We start from the raw sequence: 25,091 nt of genomic DNA, 5'->3' as shown, positions 1-25,091 counted from the left end.
TGAACAACCAGGTGCAGTGCTCAAAGTTCTGCCCACCTGGAGGATTTCCCCTTACCACTGTCCTTTGGACATCCCAAAAAGAATTGTAGTGCTGTGGCTGTCCACTTTCAGTTGGTACCTGCACATTGTGCATAACCATCTGTAAACCAGGCCGAGTTTTCTCTTCCTCAGTCAATTCACTGTAAGGAACTCCCCAAGAGGCCATAGCTCTGGTCTGGGAAAGAGAAGGTAATGTGGCAGGAGTGCAGATCATGGATATCTGGGCCACTTCCTCATGCAACTTACTTGTGCCTTCAGGACCTGCTCTGGCCCCATCTCATATATACCATTTCATTTTATGATGGAGTACTGCTGCACATGCCCAACTTTATGGCTTGGTGGGTCAGACAACACCAACTCATGATGGGCAATTCAGGTCTCATGGTAACTCATGGTAACTCATTCAGGTCTCATGGCCCATGATCAAGCATTCAGTCTCTACTAAGGCCTAGTAGTAGGCCAAAAGCTGTTTCTCAAAAGGAGAGTAGTTATCTGCAGCAGATGGTAAGACCTTTTTTGCTCCAAAATCCTAAGGGTCTGCATTGTGATTCTCCTATGGGGTCCTTCCAAAGGCTCCAGACAACATCTCTATTTGCCACCAACACTTCCAGCACCATTGGATCTGTGGGATCAAATGGTCTAAGTGGCAGAGCAGCTTGTATGGCAACCTGGACCTGTCACAGAGACTTCTTTTTTTTAGGCCCCCACTCAAAATTAGATGCTTTTCTCATCACTCAATGAATGGGTCGAAGTAGCACACCCAAATGAGGAATATGTTGTTGCCAAAATCCAAAGAGACCAACTGGGCATTGTGTCTCCTTTTTGCTTGTAGGAGGGGCCAGATGCAGCAACTTATCCTTCATCTTAAAAGGGATATCTTGACATGCCCCACTCCACTGGACACTTAGAAATTTCACTGGGATGGAAGGCCCCAGTATTTTTACTGGATTTAATTCCCATCCTCTGACACGTCAATGTCTTACCAATAAGTCTAGAGTAGTTGCTACTTCTTGCTCACTAGGTCCAACCAACATGATATCAACAATATAATGGACCAGTGTGATGTCTGGTGGGCTGGAGAAATGATTAAGGCCCCTGTGGACAAGATGATGACATACAACTGGAGAGTTGATATACCCCTGAGGTAAGACAGTGAACATATATTGCTGACCTTGCCAGCTGAAAGCAAACTGCTTCTGGTGGTTCTTACTAATAGCTATTGAGAAAAAAGCATTTGCCAGATCAATAGCTGCATACCACATACCAGGGAATGTATTGATTTGGTCACCCAATGATATCACATCTGGAACAGCAGCTGCAATTGGAGTCACCACCTGGTTGCATTTACAACAATCCACTGTCATCTTCCAAGACCTATCTGTTTTTTACACAGGCCAAATAGGAAAGTTGAATGGGAATGTGGTAGAAATCACTACCTCTGCATCCTTCAATGTACTTCAAGTCCTTAAGAGTGGCACTACTCTCTGCAATCCCTCCAGGACTCCAGTATTGCTTCTGATTTACTAGTTTGTGAGGTAGAGGCAGTTCTAGTGGCTTCCACTTAGCCTTTCCTACCATAATAGCCCTCTCTCCACAAGTCAGAGAGCCGATGTGGGGATTCTGCCATTTTCTTGGTAGGTCTATTCCAATTATGCATTATGGAACTGGGGAAATAACTACAGAATGGATCTGGGGGCCCACTGGACTCACTGTAAGATGGACCCTAGCTAAAACTCCATTGATTCCCTGACCTCCATAAGCCCCCACTCTGACTAGTGGATGAGAGTGATGTTTGGGTCCCCTGGAATTAATGTCACTTCTGAACCAGTGTCTAATAATCCCCCAAATATCTGATCATTTCATTTACACCAGTGCACAATTACCCTGGAAAAAGGCCGTAGGTCTCCTTGAAGAAGGCTTGAAGGAAGATTAACAGTGCAAATTTTGGGCAGTGTAATAGGGTCCTCTCCCAAAGGGACCTAGCCTCCCCCTGATTCAAGGGGCTCTGGGTCTATAAACTGTCTCAAGTCTGGAAATTGATTAAGGGTCATGACTCTTTGTTTTTATAATTCAAGTTAGACCTTTGTTCACTTGACCTAGAACTCTTGTTTATACAGCTCAAACAATAATTTAGTAGACTGCCCATCTATTGTACTTCTGGGTACTCCGTAATCTATTAGTCAATGCCACAAGTCTTTGGGAGTCAGATTATTTTGACTCCTGCTTTGAGTCTGTCCATTACGATAGCCACTTCCACTTTGTTTTTGGCAATTAAATGCAGCCACTTGGCTTCTGCCAACTTGGAATCCAAACATTCCCAATGTGTTTAAGGATTCCAGCTCAGTGATGGCAGACACCATACAATGTTGAGATTTCAATTTACATTGTGATGTTGCTACCCTAACAATGAGACTCTGAATCTGATTATCAGAGATCTCAAGTCTGCAGCTACAGAAAACAATATTTTCCTTCAGGGCACTCATAGAAACATCTGTCATATGGTGCATAACCTTCTCATTTGAAGCCTTCAGCTCATCCCTTTCCCTCATCAATGTATACAGTGTATCTGACAAAAACCAGCCAATATCTCTATACCTCCTAGTTCCATAAAATTCCATAAAGGTGTCAAAAACATTATCCCACAGAGTATGGCTTCGTATAAGTGAAGTATTAGCAGAATCCATTGGTGATATTTTGCCTAAAGAGGGAAATCACTCCTCTTTTTTTTCACCAGAAATATCTTTCATGTTCTTGGATCTTTCCTTTTTCATATAAATTTTAGAATAAACCTGAGTTCAACAAATACATTAGGAGAATTTTACAGAGTTAATATGTATGACTAATAAACATGGAGAATAGTTTATCCTCATCAGCAATGAAGGATTTACAAATCAAGCCCACAAAGAAATATTTTCACCTATTGACAAAAATTCAGAAGTCTAATAATACTAAGTATTGGAGAGAATGTGAATCAACAGAATCTCTTACATACTACTGGTGGTAATACAAGCTGGCACAAATACTTTGGGAAAACAAGCTGGAATGATCACATAATAGTTAACATTTGCCTATCCATTTGCCTCTCTAGATTCATTCCTTTTCCTTCTCCACCTATACTGTGTTCCAGAAGGCTGACTTTTATACACTCCTTTAATTGACTCCCTTGCCTTCTGGCTTCCTTTTGGTTGGGTTCAGCCAATGAGAGACACTGGCAAGACATTGGAGAGGAGGGAAGATAGTGAAGTCAGGGTTTTTAGTGAGATCAGCTTCCTTTCTGCCAGGCTGCTGTTTGGATAAGGTCTGCTGAAAGCTAGAGCTCTGTTGAGTAATCCTCTCCTACAGCTGCAGCTGCCCTCTTTGTGTTCCAGTAATCACTCCTTCTCCTTGCCTCTTCAAGGAATGGGATGGTTATGGTTTCCTGCCTTTACTAATCCTAGTGTCTCATTATCTCTTATATCTCATAATTCCTTTAAAAGTTTTCCTCAATTACACAATTTTATCTTGTTTCTGTCAGGCCTCTTACTGGTATAACTCACCAATTTCACTCTTAGGCATATACCCGAGAGAAATCAAAGCAGATACGTTTGCCAGGAGACATGCTCACGAATGTTTTCAGTACACATTTTGATAATAACAAAAAAAGAACACAGTCCAGATGCCAGTTGACAAGACGATGGCTATATAAATTGTGGTATATTCACCCGACATAATAATATACAAAAGTGAAAATGAGTTATAGCCACATGCAACAACTCAAATGTCTTAGTAACCAAATGTTAACAAAAATGTTTATGCATACCATAGAAGGCAAAATATACTATGATAACCTTTTAAAAAATTAAGTGCTATATTGGATATGTATCATGTATATATATATATACATACATGATAAGACATAAAAAATGAGGCGTGATAAACTCCGACTTTAAGAGGATGCTCTGAGGGGAGGGAATGGGACTGGGAGCAGGATGGGCAAGGACGACATAGAAAGATATTGGTAACATTCTATGTTATAAATTGCATGGTGGATTCAGGGGAGTTCATTATACAAATGATTGAAGAAAAACAAATATGTAATTAATTAATCTGCTTTTAAAAATGAAAAGCAGATTTAGAGACTCTGGAATACTAGGCTAAAGCTTGAAATCATTCCTCTAAGTAATCCTCTGAAGGATTTTGAGCAGAAACTGGCAGGGATCATTTTAAATTAATCTGCCAGAAGTGGGCAAAAGCAGACAGCCAGGAGAATTTAAGGATCGTTTGCCAAAATCCAAGTATGAACTAATGAGGTGCTGGCCCTAGAGTCATGGCGATTGAAGAGAAGGGGAGCGGGGTAGCAGGAATGAAAATTGATCATATTCTTGGTTGGAAAACAGAAGGCAAAAACAAGAGAGGACTCAATATTAGGCCAAGAGTTAATAACCTGGTACAGATTTTCCATCATACATTTTGCAACTAGCATTTGAAATCTAGCCCTTTAAGGAAATATGAAGAATTTTAAACCATTTGATGCTGTCTCTCCAGTTACTAAATTTATACCAAGTGATACTGAGAGTCTCCGTTTTGGGGGCTTCTAGCAACCCAGTCGTTACTGTTTACTGGGATTCAATACAAGCCCCAAAGCTGTGACACTCCAAATAATAACTAGGTTTTAGCTACATTTGCAAGATCTATTATATGTAATTTAGCTGATAGATATTATCCAAGTTTGTGTGTGTATTTTTGTTTTTATATTGGGAGGAGTATCATTAAAAGATATAAAGGGCATCCCAGCTGAAAAAGTTAAAAAAAAAAAGCCTCTATTCCAAATTATAGTCTAAGTTGTCACTGCTTGAATGTTAATCATTCTTAAATACAGAACATGCTTCTATAATCAACATTTCTCTTAAATATTTAAATGGTATTTTATTGCCTTCATTCAAGAAAAATAATAAATCCTACCAGTGAATCCAATCCTGTGGGTTGAGTTGTTAATCCCTGTACTCTATTTATACAATTATTTTTCAAATTTATTTCCTATTTTTAGCTTGTCCTTCAACCGCAGTATAGTTCAGGGTTGCCTATTTTTAGTGCACTCAAGTACCACATGATGGAAATGCTTTAACACTTCACTATATAACCACGGCTCCTGGACTGCACCTTCCCTGGTAGCAGAGTGCCATTGGTTACGTTGTGTGGCTTCCAATTTACAGGGTGAGTCTAAAATTTCCTATTCACTATCATTAAAAAGATCCATGTTGTTCCAAAAAGAAAATTGCAATAAAATATTGTGATTACCCTTTATTTGGAGAAGAACCTTTAAAAGACTCGTCTGAAAAAAACCATACATAATATAATCGCCAGAGATAAATCATTTGTGTGTCCTGGAGATTTCACCTTACTCTTTGTCCAGTCTCGATTTTGAGAATGAATCCTAATGTGAAAATCATTTCATTTAAGAAAAAAAAATCATGATATGCGTTTCACTTCTTAAAGATTCTTTGATGGCTTTCTTTTCTTTTTAAATTCCTTGTCTTCATGAACTGTCTGTGGGACAAGATTACATTCTTTAAATATGAATTTATAGCTTGTGCCTCAAATGTGTTACCTATCTGAGTTGGCATCAAAATATCGAGTATGAAGAAACGATGATCATGCATCTATGTGATGATGTTAAGAATTACTGATTGCATATGTAGAATGGTATGATTTCTAAAAAAAAAAAAAATCGAGTATGTTTGGGGATATCAGCCTAATATCTTTGCAGATTATCCGAATCCGCCCACTTGCAGAAGACTGAGAAGTGGAATCAGAAAAGGGAATGGCATGAATATGTAGCTGTGACGTGGTGGTGTGGATTTCAATACTACGGTTGGGTAAATGGGGATGTGCATGTCCTCCTTCCTAACCATCAGTCTGCTCAGGCCATCTGGGGCACAACGTGAGGAACAACTGATTACTCTTCAGCAAACGCTGGCAGCTGGTCTTTTCTTCCCAGAGGCACTTGTCTTTATGAAGACCAGGGTCCTTGGGTCATCACACAGATTTCTGCCTTAAGAAGGGCAGTGCAGACTCTTCTCTATGCATTTCTGCCTCCCGTACTGACCGAAGAACCCCAAAGTGGTTTCCCAAAATGCACCATGGCTGCTTTTGTTGTTGGAGACTTTGTCCTCTTATGGAATGGAAGCAATTTTGAGTCCAACTGTTGGAATTCATCTTCAAACTCAACACTCCGAACTGCATCTTGTTCCACATTTTGGAACTTTAGGCCTTCCACCTCCATATGAAGAGATTCTAAAAACAAGCTGATTTAAGATCTGGATCATCAGTTGAAAGCATTAGAAATACTTTTAATTCCAGAACATCAAGTTTTGGAACAATTCTTTCATTTAGAATGGAATTTCCAGGGAACGATAAATATCGTTCCCTGGAAAAAAAAAAAAAAAAAAAAAAGAGGTGATATAGGGGAAGAATTTCATCATGGAGAGGTTTTAATAGTGAATTAATGGACTTGTCATATTTTACTGCTGCAATAGAGCTTTTATGCTACTCAACAGAATTAATGCTTCTTCATTAGTATCCAAATAGAAAATAATTAACTGCTAGGAGGAGTCTCAATTGTTAAGTTTCGAATTCCACTCCAGTATAATTTCTTTGCCTTAACATTTCTATTTTAATTTGACCTCTCCCCTCCTATGGCGCCAATAAAAATTATCATAATATATCAAAGGCTGAAGCAGAGACTTAGGCTGTTTAGACCTTAAAGCAGAAACAGTCTATTTGAATTAGAGAGAGGGAAGAGAAAAGGAAGAAGGGATGTTCACGTCTCAGCACAAAGGGTGGAATGTCTCGGCCTGAGTGGCAAAGAATTGTACCTAGAAGCTGAAGGCGAAAAGGTAAGACTTGGGGACAAATGTCATGTCGGTGTCGGAAGAGAAAGGGCCCATGTTACATGGATAAATCCAGACTCCTGAAATTATGGCCTTTCTCTTATGCCTCAAGGCTTGTTTTTTCCTGGTGCAACCTTTGCATAGATATCAATGTTCTCATTGAGGACTCTCCCTGCAGAAGTCAGCAGCGAGGCATCCTCAGGTGGCTATTTGACAGTGGTCATGTGAAAGTGGGACAGGAAAAGAACAGCCTGGCAGATGCCATATGGTCATTAGATGACGAACTTATTTTGTCTAATAAACACCTCAAATTTAGTTTGACCAAACCTATATCCTAATCTTGTTTCAAGCCTGTTTTATCCAAAATGTTTCCTATCTCACCTGTTCGGGTTGATGACAACCACAACCTTCTAGTTGCTCAGGCCGAAGAAAACAGAGTCATTATTTGAAACATTTTTTACTGTGAAATAAAACAAATATACAGAAAAGTAATAAATTTCAAATTATAGTATAATAAGTAGCTGTAGAGCAAACTTCAATGTATAGTTTATTGGTTACAGTTCCACAATTTCAGGTATTTCTTTCTGGCTGTTCTAATACACTAGAAACTAAAGAGACATATCTATACAACGATTCAGTAGTCATAATCTTTTGTTAAATCCTAAATTCTCTGTTACAACTTTTCCCTCTCATTTGATCATTCTCTCAACTTCAGGAATATTTGGCTTCTACATGTTGAAAAGGGGTGTCAACACTGTGGGGTAAAGAACTGGTTGATGTTCTGGGAGAGACTGGTACCTCTAAGTTTCTAGGGTTTATCTGGCATAGGAGCAATCTGGTGGTATTAAATTTCTGAAAAATAAACTTTATAAGTAAAACATTTACAGAGTCTTAGATGTAAACTTGGGTTTTCTTTAGGATTTTCAGGAATACTGTTGTCTGGGGCTTGGTATGCTACAGCAATTTGCAATATCTGGCTGCAGCTTGCATAAAAGTAACCTCTAGAATGACCTCTCGACCCAATTTGAAATCTCTTAGCCTCTGAAACCTTATTTTATTGCATTTCTTTTCCATCTTTCGGTCAAGCAGCCAGTCTTGGTCCCACAATGATAGGCTCATCCCTGGGAGTTATGCCCCATGTATGGAGGAGGGTCATGAGTGTATTTGCAGAGTTTGGCTTAGAGAGAGACCACATCAGAGCAACAAAAGAGGTTGTCAGGGAGTGACTCTTAGGTATGTTTATAAGTAGGTTTAACTTCACTATTACAGAAATAAATTTCATTAAGGGCCAACCTCAAGATCAAGGGATTGGCTTATTAAATTGGAAGTCCCCAGATTTGAGAGAATATCAGTAATTTCCCAGGTGGAAAAGTTTAATAGTACCCTATTTTTTCTCCAGTGCCTCAAAGGACTTTGCAATATTTTTTTTACTATCTGCCCAAAATTCTCTGGACTATATCACGGTATTACATTAAGCTATACATAATCATCATATCTCATTCTCTATTCTAGGCTCCTTGTATTTAGGTTGTTTAAATAAACTAGTTAGTTGGATAGAGTGCTACAGAAAATTTAATTTTTTGACAGAATAAAAATCTCTTCCTTTACTCTTATACAGAAGTTGAAGTTTAAAAATACAGACAATAAATCCTTTACCCTGCATTCTGACTCACCTTAGTCCCAACCAGATCCACTTCATTCATAGCTCTAACTGAAGTCAGATCTCTTTATCATTTTCTTTGACAGTTGCTGTTGGAGTAATGCCAACTTTCAGAGCTGCAGAACTCTAACTCTGTGTCTTAGGTGTCACACAGTTACCTACATATCCAGGGAACTACCAAGTTTTGCAGAAAGATCATAGTATCTTAGAATTTAGAAATAACACTTAAAACTCAGAAATAAATGTGAATACTATGAGAGTTTTCAATCTAGGCCCTAATTTTCTTATAAGCATTTTCTAAATGAGACTGTACAATATTTGTCCTCTCGTTTCTGGCTTATTTTGCTCAACATAATATCCTCAAGTTTCATTCACCTCATAGCATGCCTCATGACTTCATTCCTTTCCCTACCCACACAATATTCTGTCATATGTATACATCGCAGCTCACCCTTCTGATCCTCAGTCCATGGGCCCTTTGGCCACCTCCATCCATTGGGTATTGTGAATAATGCTTTTATACACATCAGTGTACAAACGTGTACTCATGTCCCTGCTTCCCAGTATATTCCTAGTAACGGGACTGCCTAATTCTATTGCAACCCTATAATTAGTCTCCTGTGAATCTGCTACATTACCCTTTGGAGGGCTGCACCATTCTATTTCACTACTAACACTGAATAGGTACACCTCTCTTTACACATCTACTCTAGCACTTGTTTCTTTTTGTTTGTGTTTGTTTATTTTTGCCTGGAGTCATTCGTGAGTCTTCTCTGCTACATCACTCATCTGGTTTGTCAGGAAATCTTTATTGGCTCTACCTTCAAAATACATGCAGATTCTAAACAGTTCCTGTTCTAACTCTAGTGTGAACCACTCAGTATCCATTCTTGCCTGGATACTGCAATGACTTGGAACCTGGCTCATTTGCTCCCACTTTTGCTCTCATATATGCTGTGTATAACACAATAGTTGGTAGTTGGGATCATCTTTTTGCCACTGTTAGAGGAACTCTAAATTGACGTTTGGGCCTTGGGTTGCAAAATGGCTCCTGGAAAAGAGGAGCACAAGGTGAGCACTGGCACCGATGCAATCAGACTGCAGGAGTGAACAGACTAGAGATTGAGACTTAAAGGAAACAGGACAAGCAAAAGAGGCCTAAGTGCTGACCAATCCATTTGGGTTGTTTCAATAAGCCTCTAGGACAGAGCTCACCTCACAATGGCCATGTTCCCTTCTCTTTTTGGTCTATAAATTCCCAACCCTACCCCACTGCTTGGGAACATCTGGTTTAATTGGTGTTGACCTATTCAGAAACTGTACTGTTAATAAAGTGCTTTCTAAAAAAAGAAAAAAAAAAAGGAGGTAGGATTGCTTACTTGAAACTTTAAGTGATTCTAAATAAATAAGAAGAAAAACAGAAAGCTAAATTATTCCAAAAGTGCCTGCCTAACACAATGTTTCTGATGTGAAATTCCACTTGTTATTCCCTTGGAAGGATATGAATTACCCCTGAAATATCAAAGATTTGGAGACTCAGTCATCAGGGCATGGAATAGTAAGGTACAGTGTAGTTTCCCTTGGTTGCAGTGGCAGAAAAAAACTCCCATGAACATTTAGAGAGATGTCAAGTCTGTGTTATATTATTCATATTATACCTTCCCTTAGCACTTAATTCAATTGTAGTTCAATACTTATTTGTCCAATTATTTACCTAATGACTATTTTCTCACTCAGCTTTATTTGCCACAAGGGTGAAGACCATGTCTATCTTGTTTATCCTCCATTCCTAGTCATTTATTGTGCCTTTAGCCTATGCTCCTCTAAATACTTTATCAATATTAATAATTTAATCTGTATGAAAACAATAGGTATTATTATTGCCCTCATCTTACAAATGAGGAAACTGGGACTTTGAGAGGCTGAACAAATATCCAAGATCATATTACTAGTAAACAGCGATATTTCCTGTATTTTCTCTCATGTTAGTCATGCAATAAATATTTGTTGAAAGATCATATGAACAAGATGGCAAATTTTTTTTAGCTTGGCTAAATAAATAGTTATTTTGGATTTTTCTTCTACCCTCTTAGTAGAAATACTAATCCTTCCTCCTTATAAATTGGTAAGTAATGGTAGCTCGTATTGATAGTACAATAATACAAGAATGACCAAACTTCAATCTTGATACAATTGTAGAATTCCCTCAAATTATAAAGAGACATCAAAGAAATTTCGGTCATTTCTACTTGATTTGCTCAAAATTGTCTCGATTTCTATTTAAACATAATCTGCCATAGAAACAGACAAATACATTAGAAACCATGGAACACTTTCATAGTCCTTGAAAAGTAGCTTACAAATTTAAAAATTTCTATATGTTTATTAATCAATTTTTAGAATATTCATTAAGTGACCATTCTGTGTCAAGTACTATGTTTCTAACCAATTTCCTGCCTCCCTTTTCCCAGCCCACTCCCAAGGCTTTTCTTATTCCTTCTATAGAGGTGAATAACTCTGAATGGCTACATTCTCTGAATTTGTCTTCATTGCATATATTTCAGTTTGACTTCATTATTACTGAAGTTTCCATTTTAATGAATTTTCACAAGGGAACAGATGAAATTTTTTGTTTCATTATAATAAAAATTTTTGTAAGAACAAAGGAATAATAGATACTATTTTCTTGTCCCCAACATGTTCAGTAACATTTAATATAGAAGAGACTTTATTGTTTTTGCCATAATCAGTTTCATTCGGGAACGTGCGGTGTCTTGAGTAAGACAGTGGCGAACTGCATTGGGTTCGGGTTCTAGGCCTGGAGATGCCAACAATTTCCTAGGAGACCTTATCCAAGTTATTTAACCACTCAGGGCCTCCATTCCTTCACTTTAATGCTAAGTGTCTTTTAAAGGACCCTAATCTCTTCCAGAAAATCTACGTTTTAGTGAATCATCACACCAGTACTGGGAATTGAATAGTGACTTTTTTTTTAATAGCCATTTTTAAGGGGAGAAAAAACTGTCCCTTCTCAAAATCTAGATTCCATCTGAACGACACTACTTCTCTGTGAAGAAATAGAATGAACTATGGTGAAGTGACTTGTGTAAATGATCTCATTCAGAAGGCACCGAGGGGACAGTGACTTGTCACTGCCAAGTAAGTCACATTTAAATTCCCTCAAGCCTTGAGAAATAATGTGAGGGAAAGTGCAAAAATAGCACAGTCATTCCTTTGGACAAGTTGACTCCTAGGCCTCCTGAGAGTGTCGCAGCTGTGCGTTTATCTATATGCAAAGAGAAATAATAAGAATCATCTATATTTGGCACATGGCACTTTTCTACATATCAGTGTGCTCATCTATCAATATGCTTTATGCTGAGCCTTTCAATAGAAAGGAAAGATCCACTATGCACATTGCCTTGTGCACAGTCACAGACACATACCGAAGATGCTTTTTTCCTCCCTGCAATACAGAAAATTGCAGGAGCACACAGCCATGCTTAAACTAACCAGAATGAAACCAGAGGCAGCTGTATCTGATTGAAACTGTGGAGAGAATTGAGATTGACAGAGTTGCAGGGCTAGGAGGTTAATGAGTCCACAGTCCTGCCTCCAGGCAGAACTGTCCTGAACCATTCCCAGGCAGATGACAGCTCAGCCTCTTGGGGAAAAAAAAATCTTCATAACGTGCTTTGGTAACATATTCCATTGTCTAAATGTCCTTAGTCTCAAAAAGTTCTGAAAGCAATATAAGCCCACATTCTCCACTGTTTAATCTCTATGTTGACAGATATAGAGAATAATATATTGACAGAAATGTCGAAGATGATGGGAGCCTCAGCAATGGTCACATTGTTTATCATCACCTTTCCAGAGACCTCAGAGGAGAAGAGAATTAGCAAGTGTGTGGATTATGGTTCTGGCTACAGTAATGTTATGAGTCCAGCTATTTGATTTTATAAATAAAGCCTTCTATTTATCCTATTTATCATGAGATTTTGCCTTGTATTTCACAGCTGGACCATAGGTTCAGCAAACACTATCCTGAGCTAAAATAGTTAGCCAAAGAATAGTTTCTTAAACAAAAAAAGCAAAAGAAGTGCAGAACTATTATGGAACAGAACCTTACTTTTGTGTGTGTGTTACAACACTCCATTATATAGACACTTTCTTACATACATTACTTCTGATAATAAATCACTATTGGCCTTTTATTGCAATGATCAACGAGGTAATGAAGAGAAAGAACACAGTATTATGTATGTTACATAATAAGCATTCAATAAATGTCAGCTGTTACTATTATCTCTATTGTATTATATTCTAAATGGGAAAATGGCACTTCAAGGAGAAGTAAAAGTTCTAGCAAGCTATTGGGGAACTTGGGCTATTAGGGTCAATAAACCAGTTTCCCACATAATAACAACAACAGAAAGTTTTCCCACATAACAACAAAAATGTCAATATAGTGGCCAAATTATTGAATGCCAGGCACTATGATATCATAACTTAGTCAATCCTCACCAAAATCCTCTACGACAAGTGTTCATATTATCCCTATTATACAGATGAGGGAACTGAATCAGACAAGTTAAGTTACATGCAAAGCCTCACAGCTAAGCGGCAGAGCTGGGACTTAAGTGCAATCTAGTTCCAGAGTCCATGTCCATAAACCAAGATATAGAGGAGTTTAACGTTGAGCAGGTACATTTGTAAATATTGCAGTTAAGGAAAACATTCTAAAAAGCACAATTTGCAATTAGTTATAAAATGATCAGTAGCTAAATACCAAGACAAAAATTAAAGACTAGATAGCCTATCATTTTGGATAGAATGCGCTGCAATGTTTCCAATTGGCCCATTATTCCCATTTAGCAGTTAGAGGGCCTCACATTCGATCCATTTCTTCTGAACTTTGTAGGTAGCTAAAAATGGTTGGGAAGTAAGCAGTGTTCTTGGAAAAGTAGATTTCTATTACCCTTGAAAACAGACTGTATTGCAAGAAAGTGTTTGACATAAAGGCACAGTTTATGCATTTCACTCAGATGGCCTGGGTTTGGAAACATGAGGGAACAAGTCAAACCCCTTTCCTTGAATTGAATTCCAGAATATGCTTTTTATGTCACTATGGGGTATTCTTGTTTACTTTTATTGACTCCTGTATGCTATTTCATTGAGTGTATGTACCGGTGACTATTGAATAAAAACAAAGATTACTCAGTCAATCCAAACTAAGTTAAAATTTCCATGATCCCCAAGTTCGTCTACTCATCCCTTTTGGAAAGATGAGGAAAAAAGGAAAGAAAAGCATCCCAAAGCATAGATGTTGTTCAAATGATAAAAAAAAAAGTGGTGTCAAGTTTTGGGGAAAACTGGTATATTCAGATATTGCTGATAAAAGTGTAAATTGGTACATTCCTTTAGAAAACATGTCAGCAACACTTATGAAGTGTACTATAAATGTTCATACCATTTGGCACACTTCCCCCATTCCTGGGAACTTATTCTAAGGCAATCATTAAAGAGAGAGAAAAAAAATGCAGAGAGAATTCAAATGTAATGTTAAGTATAAATGAAATCTAAAAGGCCAAACTGATTGTTCAACAGTATACAGATAAGTAAACATCCATGAAATATTTTACCTTCTCAAAAAATTACAAGCATGAACTCTATAATAATAGAGAGAAATAAAATAAAATAAAAGATAAAAGTTAAAAAGCAGAGTACTAAGTGATCTACATGCTCTGATTACACCATACGATGTGAACAAACTGGAAGATAACATTTAATAATGCAAGCAATAATAGGATAGGAATAAGGGCTAGGCAATTTTTTTTAATTACCTTAACTGTTGTTTGAGAACTATAATAAACAAACAAACATATGAAAAGGTTTTGTCCTTAGAGGAGCAGGTAAATCTTCCCTTTCCTACACTTGACCAAAACCAAGTAACATACATCAAAAACTAAACTTACTGGACCATACCAGAGACCTGGGTTCAATTTCCAGTGCCTGTCCATGTGAAAAAAAAAAGAAAACTAAACTTATTGGAGATTTGCTTACTTGCCATTTATCTTCAGTATAATTGGTAGGTGTTTTGGTTTGTGAAATGCTGCCAGAATGCAATATATCAGAAATGGAACAGCTTTTAAAAAGGGAATTTATTACGTTACAAGTTTACAGTTCTAAGGTTGTAGAAATGTCCAAACTAAGGCATCCAGATAAAGATAACTTGATTCAAGAAAGCCTGATATCTGTTATATGGGAAGGCATGTGGCTGTCATCTGCTGGTCCTTGATCCTGGTTCAATTGCTTCCAGCTTCTGATGCCCGTGGTTTCCTCTCTAAGCATCTGTGGGCCTTCACTTGGCTCCTCCAGGACACAACTCTGAGTTCTGGCTTCCTTAGCATCTCATAGGAAGATGCATCACAATGTCTTCCCAGTTCTGCATCTCCAGATATCTGTGTCTAGGTGTCTGCTCTGTCGGCGCTCCTAGCATCTTTAAGTGTCTGTGTTCCTTTCAGCTCTGAAGCAACTGTTCTCCAAGCATTTGCATTTGAGTGTCTCTAAAATATTTCCCCTTTTAAAGGACTCTAGTAAATTAATCAATATCCACCTTGAATGGGTGGAGTCAAATCTCCATGTAATCAAATACCACATCCACAACTTGGTGTGTCATATCTCCATGGAAGTACTCCAAAGTTTCCACCCCACAGTATTGAATCATGATTAAAGGACATGGCTTTTCTGATTACACAACACTTTCAAAGCAGCAAAATCCACCTGCTGGACCCCCAAAAGACATCATATACAAAATACATTCATTCCATTTCAATATCACAAAGCCTTAAACCATTTCAATAACAATACAAATACAAATCAGAAACAGTACAAACCTCATCAAAGTCAGTAATAGGCACAATCTGTTATAAGGCAAAAAAATATTTTCTGGTTGTGGTCCTGTGAGACTCAGAACAAGTTATCTGCCTCCAATATACAAAGGATGGACTGTTATAGGATACACACTCCCACTGCCATAGAGGGAGATTAGAAGGAAAACAGGAGTCACTGGCCCAAACAGTTCCAAAATCCTGCAGGGCCTACTCCACTGTATTTCAAGGTCTGAGAGTCATTTATTGCTGGGGTTTTAGAAAGCAGAACTCCTACCTTTCCAAGGGCTTATGCAGGCAGCATCCCTGCTTTCTGCAAATGCTGGGGTGAGGGTTGCAATATTGGGAACCACTGGGGGTTCCACCTTTTGCTTGGCTCCACCACCTCCAAGTATCAGGGCAGCAACTGGGCTCCACGCCATCTTTAGGGCACAGCCCCCTCAAAATAATGGGACAATCACCAGGCTCACTCCAATCCCCAGAGAATTTGCTTCACCCTCTCTGAGGCCTGAGGTGGCAGAACTCTTCCTGAGCAATGAAGCAGAAGACTCACCCTCTCCCTTACAGAAAAACTCATGCTTTCCACATAGATGGGTGGGTCCACTCTCCTTTCTACTCTCCTGGCCTGAAATTTCCTGGCTTCAGAACTTAACTTCCATGGCTCTGCCTTTGGAGACATTTTTCCTCCAATCTCTTTTAGTCCAGACTTTCAGTGGTTCCATTGATACAGACGTCATCAAAAAAAAAAAAAAAAAAAGTTGATTTTCCATGTAGTACCCAGGGATCAAAGCCATGACAGGACTTTCCACAAATCCTTTCTGGATAACTTCATTTCCAATCCTGGCATTTTTTGAAATGGCTAACTAATTCCACGTTTGGTCAAATCCTCAGGCAGGGCACTATTCTCTGGGGGTCTCACATTCTGGAAGCCCAGAATTTCCCAGACCATCAATTTCTGGTTTTCATACCCAGGAGTTCAGTTATCTCCTTACCTTTTCCTGTCACATTTCACTACAAGCTGCAAGGAGAAACTAAGCTGAATTTTCCACATTTAGTTTGGAAATCTCTTCTGCTTAAATATCCAAGTTCATCACTCTCAAATTCTGCAGTCCATCCAATACCAGCACTTAATTTTGCCATATTGTCTGCCACTTGAAAATCAGGTTGCCTTTTTTCCAGCTTGCAATAACATATGCATTGTTTCTGTCTAAAACCTCGTTGGAGGTATCTTTAGAGTCCACATTTCTACCAACAGACTCTTCAAAGCATTCTAGGCCTTCTCTATCAAGAGCTTCACAACTCTTCCAAAATCTTCCCCTTATCCATTTCAATAGATGTTCCAATATGTTTGGCATTTGCAAACCACCACACTCCACTTCTGGTACCAAAATCTGTTTTAGTCAGGGTTCTCTAGAGAAATAGACCCAACAGGAGATAGCTGTAAATATGAGATTTATAAAAGTGTCTCACACAGTGGGAATGCAAGAGTCCAAAATCCACAGGGCAGGCTGCAAGGCTGGCACCTCCAATGAAGGGTCTACATGAACTCCATAGGAGAGGGGTGCTGGTTGAAGAAACAATGACACTTCTATTTTCTCCCTTAAAAGTCTCCACTGATAGGATCAAATCCTAATAATTGGATTCCCTCATTTGTGGAAGACACATGCTTAGTTGGCCATAGATTTAATCAGTCACAGTTGCAATCAACTGACTGATGATTTAATAAGCCAGCCTTCTGTTTTACCAACCAGCCATGAATTATCCTTGCAGTAATGGTTAGGTCAGTGCTTGCCTGACCAGACAGCTGGGCACCATCACCTGACCAATTTGATACCTGAACCCAACCATCACAGTATGTTAAGGATTATATGTGACCCTAGTGTGACCCTAGTCACCCTAGTGAGAAAAGAAATTGAGAATGAATTTATGGAGTAGGGTCTTCAATTTACAGTAAGATTTCACTTAAAAAATTAGACTATACTCTGTGTTTCTTTTGAAAACTATTGCAGATACTGTGTTTGCTCTTTTCCTCTTTCCTCTTAAAACTGTTTTCTTTGACCATCACTGTGGCTTTAAGGCTCCATTTTGTAGAATCACTTTGTTATTTTCCTTATCTGTCCTCTAGATATGACCGTTTTATCTTGCACTTCTATTTGTTATCCATAGTTGATACTCCAATTTACTATTTCCTCCCACTATGTTTTCTGTCTCTTTTAAAGATACCCTGACTGACTATATTTCATTTTCAATAGTGGACTTAATTAAAGGTTAATTCAACTTTTGATTATAGGCAACCACCCTAATTTGACTCTATTCTTTGACTTCAGTTTTTGAAAATTTGAAAATACCAGATAATGGTACAGAAACTTACACTTTTCAAAAGGGGAATGTGACACCTGGGGAGATGGTTCTGTTTCCAGGGGAACATATTAGCTGACTTGTGAGGCCTAATTTAACCATCACTGGTGAATGCTTGAGCAGGGCCATCACATTGATAATATGCAAACATTCAGACCTTCATGTAACAATCCTGGCCCAGCATCTACTACGTATTAGGCACAGTGTGCAGCCCTGGGATACAAGAGGAAGCAAAAGTTTACCTTCTCTGTGTCCTGTTCTCTTCACCTGCAAGATGGGAAAATATTATTTCATCCCCAATGCCCCTTCTAGCTGTTAAGTCTCAAATAAACCTGATTAGTAAAAACTGAAAATTTGTTTTTTAATACAGATATTTTAAGCAATTAATGGTTAAACATTTAGAGTTTACCACAGTAGACTAACTGGTGTTAGGGAGGCCCTGGGATATGGCCATAGATATATATATATTTATGCTTTCAGATATATGTGCGCAGCATAAAGAAATTAAAATGTCCAGGGTGTCCCATGCCCTCAAAAATTAAACAAAGATAAGGAAATGGATAAAAAAGCAAAAACAAAACAAAATAATAGTTAGAGGTTTTTCCATACAGACCAAAACCATTCCCTGAAAAATTCATTGCATACCTTGAATCCCATGATACTAAGATAAAAAGGCGGTTCCATAAGATTATAAACTGATTCCTCCGAAAATACAATATTAAAAATTCTAAATGCATGAAAGAAGTAAGTTGATCAGTTCCACGTTACTCACAGAATCACTTGCAGGTTTTCTTTAAATGGAGCTATTTATAATTCCTCTGTGATTACATTTATAACCTGATTCCATGTGCAAAATTTCCATCTCCACACAGTTTCTTAGTAACAAATCTATTGTGTAAAGCATGGTCTACTTGTAATCTTTGTATACCTTACTAAGCAAGGCTGAGTAGCCTCAAGGTCATTCAGACTAGTTTTTGGCTTCTATGTGGAGACAGCCCCAAGCTATTTAAGGAATATCTGACTGCTGGGAGAATTTGGAGCCAAATTTGCAGCTCATCACTTGCAGGTTGTAGGTTTTTTCAATATTAACCTCACTCCTGGTTCCATCAAACTTTTTCATTCTTATTTTTCCTTTACCTCATTTAAAAACTCATTACTTTTTGAAATACTTTTCTCTGTATATACACATTTTTTTAAATCTCAGTAACCTGCCTTAAACTGCTTGGAGTGCATATTTGGATATAAATAAATAGAGGATATATAATTTGTGTCATTTTTATAAAGCCCCAAAGACCAAAATTATGAAATTGCGTATTGCCTTAATTATTGTTATGCTATGATACAAAATGGATAACCATAAAGGCGCATGATTTCTTAACAGGCAACAACTGGTGTGCTGATATACACAAGAAGCTAGCAGGGGGAAATGGCTTGGTTAAATATATGGTTTATATTTGAAGTCATTCTAATTGTACTTTTTATAACTGGAATTCCACCACAGTGTATTATCCTGCATAGACTTTGACATTTTGAAAACTCTATTTCAATTTTTAAAACAGTGCATTTAAGTTGATTTACAGCATGATCCTCATGAAAACACCTATGACATCTACATTAATACAGAATGAAAGGACAATAATCAGAGAAACATGTTAATTTCCACATGAATCAACAATTGTGCTTAAACTTAAGGTGAAATTCAAATATATCAAGTTTAATTTATTTGGAAATGCTTGGATATGCTTAAAATATCTAAGGAAAGTCATTTTTGGGTTTTAATTGAGAATTTTTTGTGCTATATTACTCTGTTAAACACTGAAATAATATTCTTATATAGCCACCAATTTATTTGAAAGACTCTAACAAACCAAATAATTATATTATTTTCATTATATGATTTAAAGATTAAAGATTCAGAAATTGATTTTCTTATCCTGTGGCAAATAGTTGTACCATTTATAAAATGCTTATATCCATTCATATCTGGCTATCAATTTTTAAAACTCAATATATTTATTTTATTTTTAATATATTAAATTTCATAATAAAATAAAAAACAGAAAAAGAGAAAAAAATCATAACAAGCTATAGTCTCTCCATAATGACAAATGCTTAGAAATAAACTTTGACTATTTTTGCTAATGGTAAGTACTTAATTTAATACTAAAATAGCAATGCTCTATTTCTAGATCCAGTTATTTATTTATCAAGAATACTTAAGAAAGGAGTTCAATTTCATGGTAGAGACTAGCTAAAATGTCATTCTTATGGTTGGCACAGGAAAAATTCTATGTGAATCTCAGAAATAAACAGTTTTAATTTTTAAAATGCTATCTAAAAATCAATAACTTCCCTGGTACAGTCTCCACAAATATAAAAGCCAGATATGAGAACATCTCCAGGGCTTAATTCACTACCCAAAGAAAAGTTTCAATCAAATACATTCTATTTTGCAATTTTTTATATGTCCATTCTCTTAAATTGAACACCTCTAAGAGCTATAGGGTTGGTCAAAGTAATGTAATTTAATTTGAATAGATGCAAATTTACATTATTCCAATACATTATAAACTTCAAACTTGAACTTTTGCTTTGTACATCATTTTCCAGAAAAATGAGTCAACAACCAATTAGGATATTGTACCAGGCAAACTCCTCGGTTGAAAACAAATAACAACAAAGCCAACCTATAAAGCAAAGGAAATAAAGGTACTACTGGATTTATTCTTCAAGTGGTCATGAGAATGTAACTGGATTTTATGACTCTCCTCCAATACTCTTTCCTTTGCCTCCAGCCAGAAACTCAGTGGGCTAGAATTCTTTACCCATGTGATGAGGGGTCTGAGACCCAAGGTGGTGCCTGTATCAGGTTGCAACGTTCTCACTGACATTTACTGTATATTTACCATGCACAGCAGTAGGTGGAGGCAAGGGAATCTCTTGTGTTCTACTCAGACTTCCTCCTCCCCTCAAGAATCACAGTAACTCTACTTCCTCCAAAGTCAATCTTCCCAACACACACAGCAACAACAGTAACAATTTTTCCTATTTGTTTTGTCTGTTTATATAGGGCACAAAGAACCCAAATCGATCAGGTACAGCCTTAGTATCTAAGTCATTGGAATAGTATTGTATTCTCTAGTGAGCAAACTCCTCTTCTTTTGGTGCTATTTTATCAGCATCCATTGGTTCAGAGCACAAACCCCATTCTAAAGGACTGTATATGAAACAGTCAAGTTGTTAACCCTTGGGTAGTGGTCTAGTTTGCTAGCTGCCAGAATGCAACACACCAGAGATGGATTGGCTTTTTAAAAAAGGGGATTTATTTCGTTAGTTCTTCAGAGGAAAGACAGCTAACTTTCATCAGAGGTTCTTTCTTATGTGGAAAGGCTTAGGGCAATCTCTGCTGGCCTTCTCCCCAGGCCTCTGGATTCCAACAACTTTCCCTGGGGTGATTTCTTTCTGCATCTCCAAAGGCCTGGGCTGAGCTGCTAGTGCTGAGATGAGGTATGCTGAGTTGCTTGGGCTGTGCCGCATTGAATCTCTCGTTTAAGCACCAGCCAATTAAATCAAACATCATTCATTGCAGCAGGCATGCCTCCTAGCCGACTGCAGGTGTAATCAACAACAGATGAGGTTCACATGCCATTGGCTCATGTCCACAGTAATAGAGATAAGCACCTTCACCTGGCCAAGTTGACAACTGACTCTAACTATCACAGGTAGGTTCATCTGGAACTTCGATGACCAACTGCTTTTGAGTAATGGTGCACAATCATGCCATCGAATCCCTTGAACATCAGCCTGTTGTCTTGTTTCTCTAGAATTGAGTTCCTATAAACTGAAGCAATTTTGCATGGGACACTAAGGTCTTAGATAAGGCAAACAATCTACAGATGGCATAATCACAGGGAAAAATAGTCAAAGAAAGCAAAAGCAAATTCCAGAATAAATATAAATTACAATAAGGGCAAACTGTTTCTTCCAACCTGCAACCCCCAAATGATGGTAGACATTCTGTGTAGACAACTTGATACCAAATAGTTCTTTGGTTTCTTTGGGTATAATGTTTATTAGAGGCTCATGATAGGTTACTGCTACTAGGAGTTGGAGGACTCATCAAGGCTGTAGCCAGATGCTATCAATGAGAACTCCAAGTTGTTGAAACTATGAATAATACTTATCCCACCATGATGAATATTTGGGTCATGATGTCCACTGAGCAAGGACTAGAACTGCTGACAAAGATTGACTGATATCCACGAAGGTCCTTATGCACCCTAGATGTCTTGTAGTGAACATATAATTTCCCTAGAAATATATTTACCTTCTGGACTCATTTTGAAAGTACCCCTGCCCAAACTCCCTACAATATGCTGCAATGCTGCTCTTTCCAAATGTCCGTCCAGCAAATCCATTAGCCACTGAATTGGTATAGCCTCCTATTCTGGTTATCTTTGCTGAATTAAAAATTACCCCACCCGCAGTGTAGCAGCTTTAAACAACCATTTTATTATATTCATGGGTAAGGAATTCAGAGAAGGTACAGTGGGGGTGGCTGGTCCTGCTGCATGATGTCTGGAGCCTCAGATGAGAACACTCGAAGCCTGGGATGACTTGATGGCAGGATAAGCCATCTGAAGGTTTATCCTCTCCCATGTCTGGTACTTAGGTTGGATTGATTCAATGGCTAGGATTCATGACTGGAGCACCTATGTATAGCCTTTCCACAGGGCTTGGCCTCCACAAAGCATGACTGCACAGGGTAGTACCATGACTGCTCAAAGTAGACTACACAGGCTCAAAATCACAAGTGTTCCACCAAACAAGGTAGAAGCTGCATTGCCTTTTATGACCCAGTCTCAGAAGTCACCCAGCATCATTCCTACCATACTGTACTGGCTAAGGTAGTCATTAACTAGCTCAGCGTCAAGGAGAAGGGCATGTATCCCCTACCTCTCAATGGGGCCTTGTATTAAAAGCTCTGCAGTACCTAACAATGAGGTGCACTGTTTAAATGTGTATCTACTTCCTTGGACAAGCATCCTCTTAGATCATTGCTACTTATATAGTCTGGATTTTTGCTCATATAAATTGGCAAAGTTCTGTAATTACTTTGACAAGTAGGCTTCCCTTCCCCCTCCTGCTTTTTTTCTTTTCAATTTTTTATTTTTAAATGCTTCCACAGGGTGTATTGGGATCGACCATAGTTATAGGTCTTTAATGGAATAAGATGTGAGGAGAATTGGCTTTCTCTTATAAGAGAAGTCGCCAGACAAGTATGGAAGAGCTTCATGAGCAAGCTCCAGCTGGCAAAGCAGGCTCAGTGGGAGTTACAATGTACCCCCCTTCTGTAAGTCCTCTGAGCCTTTTCAAATAGTCATATTCCAATTCTTAGGATGCCACTTTTAGCAAACCATGCTCTGTGGCAGCCTGACAGGGCTATGAATTTAATTGACATTGTAATTCAACACCCCACAGCATTAAATCTTGTACTCGATTTCAGTGATCTATAGTTGCAGATGTAAGAGAGAAAGTTCCTGTTGTTATTCTGTGCTGAGACAAGAATGTGGAGCTCTGAGCTTGTTGTGTGTGTTCTTTAGGCTATCTGGTGCCATTAAAAGCAGCTACATTACCTGCATTCCTTGAATTCCTTATGCCCTTGATTCTGTTCCACAGAAGTGGTGACTGTATTCCCTCAGAACTTTCTTCTCAATGAGCATTTCATTCCAGGTGACCACAGGAAATAATTTAATTAGGTGATTCACTTTTGCATACTAGGATTGGGCAGATCTAAATTCCATCCTTAAAATGTTTAAGAATTTAAGTTTCTTTAGTATCAATGAGGCCAAATACAACCCCCCTTATTCTTCCAATTTCACTGAGGCCCTGCACTACTGGTAGCAACTTCAGTTTAAATCAGGGTCTTGTTTGCACAACTGAAGCTGACTTGGTTCTATCAAATGGGAAATGATGGTATTGGAAGAATATAGGTTGGTTCAGATAATCCAGAGAAGGGCTAAAGAACCAAAGTTCAGGAAATGGACCTGAATTAGAGACTGTGCAGCAGAGAACATACCTAAGTTCATATCTCAGGAAAAGCCTGGATAGGATAGTCAGCAGGGCTACCACTGGATCCTCACTGCTGCTACTGCTGCTGGCATGGACACCTGACACATCTGTGACCAGACCTAACCCCTCAGCTATTGCCTAGAACAACCCCTAACTGCACCTGATTCTGTCACTCCCTGTGGTAGTTAGAGTCAGGTGTCAACTTGGCCAGGTGAAGGTGTCTAGTTCTATTGCTGTGTACATGAGCCAATGGTATGTGAACCTCATCTGTTGTTGATTACATCTGCAGTCGGCTAGGAGGCGTGCCTGCTGCAATGAATGATGTTTGATTTAATTGGCAGGTGCTTAAATGAGAGACTCAATGTAGCACAGCCCAAGCAGCTCAGCACACCTCATCTCAGCATTAGCAGCTCAGCCCAGGCCTTTGGAGATGCAGAAAGAAGTCACCCCAGGAAAAGTTGTTGGAACCCAGAGACCTGGAGAGAAGGCCAGAAGAGATTGCCCTGTGCCTTCCCACATAAGAAAGAACCTCAGTTGAAACTTAGCTGCCTTTCCTCTGGAGAACTATACGTTAACCAAATAAATCTCTTTTTATTGAAAGCCAGTCATCGCTGGTGTGTTGCATTCTGGCAGCTAGCAAACTAGAACACTCCCTATTGATCACACATTCCTACATAGATCATCCTGTTGTTAGTTAAAACTAAGGCAGATGCCTGCACCTTAGCTCTTGGGAGTGGGAAGAAGGGATAGATGCTCCTTCCAGTTCCCTAGAAGAAGTGGGGCTCTGCCTCATCACAGTTACAAGCAGAATTCCTACCAAATAGGAAGGGGACTTAGATTGTGGTCAAAGATTAAAGCAAATAGCTATTGAACATGCTTGATCTGATTATTTAATAATTAAAATGATTTAATGGGTGAATTAACAAACAGTAAGATTTAGTTAGTTCAAGCAACTACTTTATTAAAAAGAATCCCACGGGTCTAGCCTTGTTGTCGTTGAGTGACTTCGGTTAAATCATTTAACCTCTCTTATTCTTTTCTTCTCATTTATAAAATGAAGCATTTGATCTTTGATCTCTGTTATTCATTATAACTTAAACCTCCTCCTTCTTTTATTAAATTATTGTCAGTGTCATTTGTAGAGGCTCATCCACATGGTGGAGCCATATGCCTAGAACTTGGCAGTGCCAACTGTACTGG

General features: G+C 38.3%; 1 long non-coding RNA gene across 2 annotated transcripts in view; it reads right to left on the bottom strand.

Annotated features, from left to right (window-relative positions):
- Positions 1 to 18,576, bottom strand: part of LOC143677705 (uncharacterized) — a 31,211-nt gene extending 12,635 nt beyond the window's left edge. For both annotated transcript variants that reach the window (XR_013172828.1, XR_013172827.1), the window contains exons 1-2: positions 18,465 to 18,576; positions 18,062 to 18,086 (exon numbers count right to left, since the gene is read on the bottom strand). This is a non-coding gene — a long non-coding RNA (uncharacterized LOC143677705). The remainder of the gene's footprint in view (positions 1 to 18,061; positions 18,087 to 18,464) is intronic.
- Positions 18,577 to 25,091: the final 6,515 nt, after the last annotated feature.

This window comes from Tamandua tetradactyla, chromosome 3, assembly GCF_023851605.1.
Source record: "Tamandua tetradactyla isolate mTamTet1 chromosome 3, mTamTet1.pri, whole genome shotgun sequence".
Taxonomy (NCBI): domain Eukaryota; kingdom Metazoa; phylum Chordata; class Mammalia; order Pilosa; family Myrmecophagidae; genus Tamandua; species Tamandua tetradactyla.
The sequence above is the reverse complement of the archived record's forward strand: the minus strand, read 5'-3'. Positions and strand labels throughout refer to the sequence as shown.